The sequence below is a fragment of the Dermacentor albipictus genome, chromosome 3 (genome assembly GCF_038994185.2).
Source record: "Dermacentor albipictus isolate Rhodes 1998 colony chromosome 3, USDA_Dalb.pri_finalv2, whole genome shotgun sequence".
Lineage (NCBI taxonomy): Eukaryota > Metazoa > Arthropoda > Arachnida > Ixodida > Ixodidae > Dermacentor > Dermacentor albipictus.
This window is the reverse complement of record NC_091823.1, coordinates 188181395-188189523: the sequence shown is the minus strand read 5'-3', so window position 1 is coordinate 188189523 and position 8129 is coordinate 188181395.

The window sequence follows — 8129 nt, the reverse complement described above, 5'->3', positions numbered from 1 at the left end:
CATGACGATCCACGACCACCTCGTCAAGTGCTTGTTCTAGTGGCGCTTGTGTTTCGCCTGCTATCATAGCGCAGGTCGAGCCTCAACGCAGGCAATCAGCGCTTCGTTGTTGATCGCCTCCATAGCCTCTGTGCTCTACCCACGAAACACGCAAGCAGCTATTTGATGTCTAAAAGATGTCTTGAAGGGCTAATTCAAAAGCCTAGTAGCTGTCTTGATCAAGACATTTTGTAGCCATGGACGTCTAGAAGTACTTCAGTAAGCCCTGCTAACGTTACGCTAAACGTTGGCTAATGGACAGCTTTACAAGAACAGCTGAAGACTTTTATTAGACATTCCCTCAAATTATTGCGGCAGCTGTTACAGTAACACGACGTTTGCCCACAGTTACAATTTATTTTAAATGAGGCATGGACATCAGAAAAAAAAAGTTTATATTGTCGGATAGAGTGATGCAGAGGTAGTTTTTCCAGATGTGAACCATGGGAATAGTGTAGTACAGCCTAATTGGTCAATTTGTGCTTTTTAATTAGACCAATCAATTGAATGCCACCTGTCAGAATTATTTTGCAAATAAAACAAGATCTTTATTGTATGCAGATGTAATTCCAATGTTCACTCATTGACCTAAACAAGAACATCTCTGCGTGAAACACGTCATTATTGACAAAACTTCGCCCTGCTGGGTCTCCACCAAATAGAAATAGTTTCTATCAAAGAAAAATTTTGTCAATGATGCTGCAGTTCAGGCACAAATTCCTGGTTACATCCTGGTTTCAGCTACAGGGGGCACAATAGCCACTGTGCTGCAATCAGTTAAGAAATAAAGGATAGTACACATCTGGAAAAACACTCTGCGAACCACTCTAACTAGCATTATAAATATATTTTTTCTGATGTCCATGCTTCATATAAAAGTAAATTGTAACTTACTTTGTGGGTGCCTCTTGTAAGGTAATGCCACATGCTTGCACAGCATCACGCAGAAATAATGGTGAGTTCTTCGGCATACCATCCATTAGTGAATTCCTTGTACGTTGCATGTTACAAGAACTGAAAGATAAATCATAATATGTTGTTATTTTTTTTCATAAACTGTATGATGAGGTTTTCATGCATAAAAGGTGATTGCAAGCGAAAATGCAGCAAGGCATCAACTTCACACCATGTCACATACTCATACTTTATTACCTAATAAATTAGAAAAGATGCAGAAAGTGTAATTAACAAGAGTGACAAATAGCAGCAAGGGTGATCATGGATAAATCTCGAAGATGCTTGCCGCCGCTGTCAGAGTAGGCCAGCCTTCGTAGGAGAGCACTGGCTGCCCGCAGAAGGTTGCTGTCACAGGCCACGCATGATGGTTCTTGTAGACATAGGAAAGCAATACCTGCACAGAACAGGAAAAAAAGGGCAAGGGAAGAAATGGGAATGTTGAAATTGGAACTTCAATTAGCAATATGTGCTAAGTAAGAAGTTTGGCTCACATTGAAAATAAATTTAAGCACTCCTTTCTCTTAAACTACGGGTATCTTAAGGTATGTATGCGATGATGTTTAAAATGACTAGTATATTTCCTATCATAAGAAGCCAACAAACATCGACACCAAGGACAACATACGGGAAATTACTTGTGCTTAATAAATTAAATAAAGAAACGATAAATTAATGGAAATTAAAGTGGATGAAAAAACACCTTGCTGCAGGTAGGAACTGAATCCACAACCTTCGCATTTCGCGTGCTATGCTCTACCAATTGAGCTACAGCGGCGTTGTTTTCCCATTCACTTTCTTGGGTATCTGTGTGTCCTAGTAGAACGTTGGGAGTGTTAGCCAGCGCCACGACTCAGAGACCTTGTTCCTGGCATATAGTCATTAAGTTGCATAGCAGAGTCAAAGTCAGCCTTTAATTTATTGTATGGTGTTTTGTGGCTAAAAAGCCACTTATCAACCTGTCAAACAAGTCGGAGAAGCTTCCTGCAAAATATAATCAGTTTAAAACAGTAATTCACTCTGCAGGTAAATGATGTACTACCTTAATTAAAAAGTTAAATAGCGTTTTATATTGTTGAACTGAAAGCAAGTTTGGCATTTTGCGCTGCCTAGCTGTTGCCTTTCTTTCAAACTTAAACATGACACAGTACAGAGTAAGCAGGTAGCATACGAAGGAGGATTGGTGATAAAGTAGCGTTCCAAAGCAACACTCCTAGCTGGATCAATCACTTTTGTTGATATATTTTCATGTGACCCTAATTGGCTTCGGGCAATACCTCACACAAATGACGCAATACCTTGGATGATGCGTCATACAAAGTTGAAAGTATCTCATGATGTGATCAAACAATAACATTGCCCACTGACTTGGAAGTGCTAACATGCTGTTTGCGTGAGAAAGTGCAAAGTGATTCATATAGGTGACAAATTCATCAGTGTATCTAAAGCATCAGGTAATTCTGAGCATCTATGCTGACTTGCAACTGAGAAGCCACTGCACACAAAAAGGTGTATTCAAGTAATGGTCCATGCAGAATAATTGCCCACCTAGTGAAAAGGCAAATGTGGCAGGCTAATGGGCCAGAGCAAAGAGATTGATAAATTCTGATAACACCTCCAATTATATTATTGAAATAGGTGATAAAAAACAGCACAGGTAAAATTGCAGTCATGACAAAATTTTAAAAGCACCTCTGCAAACTGCTGGAACCCTCAGCATCATGCCTGTTCTACACGCACATATGTTGCAGCGCAATCTATATCTCAGACACAGGAGCCTCCACAGATCTCTTTGTGGTCTCCTCACAATAAGGTTAAAAAACAGTCTGGCACAAGCTACTTGATGTGATTCATTTTGCAAGCGCCAACCAAATGCTGATGGTGGTAGAGCGAAATTGAAATTTGTCCTTGTATGGAAGCCTTGGCCCATGTTTTATCAATTCTAGCAGCAAAGAACACCTTTACAGCACACATAAATCTTAAATTAGACTGCTTGCTGATGCTGTACAGTAAGTTCCTGTAAAGAAACTAAATCACACAGAAAACATTTAGAATACCAAACTAATCAAATACTGGCCTGAATACATTTGTGCATTAGGGAAGCAAGGTGTAATGTACACTGTTGTAGAAAATTTTTACTCATGTATGGAATACTTCTATGACACAGCAGAGTTAATTTGTGAGTCCTTACATAGCAATGACTACCTACACGTAAATTTTGTAAGGCTTAGGGAAACTAATTATTAGTAGAACTGTGTATGTACACTGGCACTGAGAAATTGGTTATAATAGTGGCAGCTTATAATGGACCAGTGCAAAAAAAATGGCCGTTTGTGAGACACCAACTAACTATTTTACCACAAAGCGCTCCCTGGCCTTAAGCCATATAAAAAGCACTGGGAGGACCAGAGAGGGTACAGTACATTGGCTTACACTGATCATGATGAGGTCCCGTCATCCAGCTAGCGCCAAGGTACAAGAAGGATGTCCAGCCGTCTATAGAGTGAAAGGGACAACATAAGATAGCATCAAGTCAGTTTAAAGGCAGATTTGCAATTACAAATAAGGTGACCCAGTCACAGTCATTCATTAATAAATGCCAAGCTGTCGTGATTTCACTCCCAGATGAAGCACCTACTAAGTTAAAGGTTTTGCTGCTTATTTAGAACAAAACACAAATGAAATTCCTACATCAGCAGACGATTTAATTTGGAATTGTATAGATGAAGTAAACACTGCAGTTATATTTTTTGTTTTGCTATAAAGTGGGAACGCTACAAACTGCATAGTCACTGAAACACGCGCGCACACGTAAGAACAAAAGGACACAAAATAGGGCGAGTTCAGTCTCGTTCAGCATTACAGCCAGCGCGTAATCTTCGAATGGACTCCTTTCGGTTGGTTCGTGCTACGTTAACCTCAAAGACCAACAAGCAGGGCAAAGTTCTGACTGTTGTTGCGGACGTCGTGGAGCGCGGTAGTGCTGAACGGCTGAACACAAGCAGAACCCTCGTATAAAATTAAGAACTCGCAGGGTAGAAGAGCCCATATATCAAGAATTGTCGCGGGTAACACCTAAATATGTTCACATTGTTGACGAAAAACGAAGCGCAATGCATTTCACTTACCGGAAAAAGTGTTATCTGAACGTGCGACGTACGTACAAAGACGCACCGAGACACGAAGGCGGCGAACGCAGATCCCGCCATTGTGGTAGTAAGCCGTCGGCGAAAACACGCAATACAGCCGATGTCACGAAGCACTGATGCAAAACACACGGCACACAGCATCAGCACACCTAAATGACTCCAGTTATTATCCAGTATAAACGTACAGAACGGCATAGAATGATGCACAACAGGATGACGAACCCACGACCGAGACATAGCGGGCGGCAGTGGCCGTTTTTTCAAACGTCCTGCCTCCCAGTGTTTCCAGCACAGAATGGGATGTCTGACAAATTTGGATAACACCGCCGAAGTGATCGCGGCGCGGTGGCTCTGTGACACCGCTGTGCAACACCGGCGTTTCGCTCCTGCAGCTGTAAACACCTGCTGCGCGAGCATAGTATGGTTTACAGGCGTCGTGTGCGCGCCCCGTATGGAAAACAATAGCACGCCTTTGATTGTTGAAGTTCTGGTGTGAAATTATTTAATGTTAAAGCCAATTAACTTATGTTGTTTCCAACGAGTTCGATTTGCCTGTGGCGTCTTTTATTCGCTAACGCCGACGGCCGACGGTAACCGCACATTTAACACGTCGTTTAGCATTTTATGCACTTTTAGACAAAAAGATCTAGAAAAGTTCTTGAGTTAGACATTCTGAATGCATTTACCAAAACAGACTCTAGTGACACCAGTAGTGGGTTTTGCCGCAGATAGAATATATACTAGCATAGTCCAAGTGCTGAGGTTATGTTTAGAATAAATTCTATTTTCAGTCTTATCATAGACCAAGACGTCTATAGCCGTTTGTAGCCGTTTCAAGAAGTTTTTAAGAGGTTCTGTGTTTCGTGGGATATCGACACGAAACCAGCAGCGACTCCCGGCGTCTCCGCACGATTCTTAAACTTCAACTACCTTTGCGAACCGCCGAAAGTGTACATGCGGCCCACGTGACGTCGGTGCACAAGCTGCCACTTACGCCACGTACGCTCAAAATGACGCCCAAGATCAGGACCTCCTTGACGCGCGCGATTCCTGCGCGTCTGCCCTCTCTAGACGCGTAGGACAGGCGCGTACGGCCTCGCAGACGCGTGACGCGTAGCCAGGCGCGCACGATTCACCGCGTGTGGTTGGGCCTTTAGGTGGGTGCGAAGCTCCACGAAGGCGGTCTATAATACGTCGGCAGTACGAATTGGCGAGTTGTTGAGACGAAAATGATTCGTGGTCGTCCGAAGTGAGATGGTGAAGAGTGGCGAAGGACTAAATCGCCGTTGAAGGCCGCTGTTGAAGGCCGTTGAATCGCCGCAACCAGCTCCAGGGATTGCATCCCTGGAGCTGGTTGCGGAGTCATTGATCACTGCGGCTGTAGGAAGCGGGCAGCAAGAAAGACCGTCTGCGTATTGATGATTTTTACCAGACTTCTAGGCGACCTTGAAGTCATATTCTTGCAGGCGAAGAATCCAGCGACCAAGACGTTCTGACAAGTTCTTGAGTGTCGAGAGCCAACGTAAGGCGTGATGGTGCGTAACGATAGTAAAATGCCGGCCGTGGAGATAAGGGTGAAACTTCTGGATGGACCAAACGACAGCTAGGCATTCCTGCTCGGTGATGGTATAGTCCTTCTCGGCAGGTGTGAGTACGCGTCTTGCATATGCAACGACTCTCTCACGCAAAGAGATGTCTCGCTGGAGGCGGACAGCACCAATTCCATGGCCGTGACACGCGACACGCTGCGCTCTTATCTGTCCGTGCTGCTGAGCCAAATATTCAACAGTCTGACACACAGGGGGCACATCCGGAAACTTCTCCACTTCCCAAGCTCGGATTTAATTGCACCAACTTCAACTAGAGTAATTTGCTTCTGGATTGACAAAAAGAACAAATTGACAAAATCCGCCCATAGAGGCGGAAAAATGGGCGAAAAACGAGGCGGTGAGCACGATTGGTCTCGGACCAACTTTTTCGCCAATCGGAAGCGGACAGACGTTGCGCTTTACCACAACCTGCAATCACTTGTAAACATGCGGTCGTAAACTTGCGGTGGTAAACTTGATCATGACACCGAAAATGCCGGCTGCTATGCTGATCAATGCGATCAGCAAGGTCGTGCTCTACGACAAGTCACCAACTGTACAAATCCACGTCGCACAAGAATGAGATTTGGGTGAAGATAGCCGAACAGCTGGCAGTGAGCAGTGACTACTTGCACATTTTCTCTAGCTGCGCGGGTGGTGCTTTGTGGGCATAGTTTCGGAAGTAACGTATACCGAGAATGTTTGGTCAGCACCGATGTTAAGAGCAAGTGCGCACCGTGCCTCCGTCTTTTTTCATTTACTTACCATTGTCTTACTTATTGGTTTGTTTCGCGCCAAAAATTGAAGCAACGCATGCAGATACCGTGTTTACAGCTCCTAACACCATGCGGACTGTAACGTACAGGGTCGAATGAAAATATTATTGTTTTTGTCGCCGCGCCACAAGCCAAGAATCCTGACTCGCAAACTTAAAGCAGGGAATGTAGGCATGCTAAGAACTTCCGCAGCTGCCATATGCAAAATTTGGAAGGAAAAAAGGAGGCGCATGTCGCACGCACCCTCACTCTGTGCCGCGAGTGCAAACGAACAAGGGTTAAACAAATGGCGCTCCAGCCAAATTCAACTGTGTAGCTGCAAATTCAACCACCATAGGCAATGATGAATTCAGTCATTGTGTTTTATAACAGCTGCTCAGGTGGCAGCATGTGGTGCTAAAGGATACGGCATATGCGTTCATGCAAACGGTTGTCTCTTTTGCCTCTACTCTTTGCGCGGCAGAAATGTCTTGCTTTGATCACAGCATCTGTAGCTGGTTCACATTTACTGGTGACCTGTCATTTAAAATTGTAACTGTTGCGCAGGTGCGTGATGCCAGAAGATGTTTAAGAACCTCAAAGACACGTTATAAAAACGAAAAATCAAATAATGAACTCAATGAAAAACGGCCCTGGTGCCCATTATGTGTACCTGGTGAGGTGGAAGCACTTCGAAGACAATGACGAGCATAATGAAAGCTGCTTATCAGGAGCCAATATAAGTCCTGTCTGTGTAGTCACAAACCTGCCTTGAAATTTTTGTTTGCATGGTCAACCGGGTTGTTGAGAGCAAGATAAGTTACCATGCAGCATCCTTTGATTTTATTTGTTTGAAGGGCTCTTAGTGGCCTGCTGTTACCTTTCTGGTCTACTTGGCAAAAATGAGGTTCATAATACTCACCTGTGCTGCATTTTTCAGTTGCTACTTCTGCGAGCAGGAACTGCAAGAGTGTCTGGTTTCGCTGTTCTTCGATGCCTTATTTCATATTTTGTGCAGCAACCTTGAAATTCGGCTTCTTTGAGGGGTGAGTGAATAACTGACATGCGCATTTGCAGCATCTCTACAGTCTCTAGCGCATGCTACTTCACATATTCTTAAAACTGCATGACAACGCTCGCTCCTAAGCTGGTTTGCCCGTAGCTGGTAACTACTACAGCGTCAACCAGAAGGACACATCATATAATGTGGCAGTATTTTGTAGGTATGACTTCTTGTTCATCCTAAATTCTGACCATTAGTGGGCCTAATTGGAATAAGAGCAACATAGGCCAAAGAGCTAGGATCCATATGTCTATTGGAAAGTAATATATTGAACTATCAAATTGAAACGTTGGGTTATGTATACCAATGCATAACTAAAAGTTACATGTGCTGTGAACATTAAAACGTTTCAAATCCTCACCGTGCTTTGCCAAAGCAAAATATTCAGTACCTTGTGCATACATTTTCATCTCCGATTCTTGGAGTGTGTATCATGATCTAATAATAGGGACGGTAATTAGCAAGTTCTGAAAATGTATTCTATTAGTGACTGTTTAAATGTCACACAAGATAATTGATATTGTTAAATTGCACATGGGTATCAGTGAGCAGCAGCTGTAATCGGTTTAATTGTGATTTA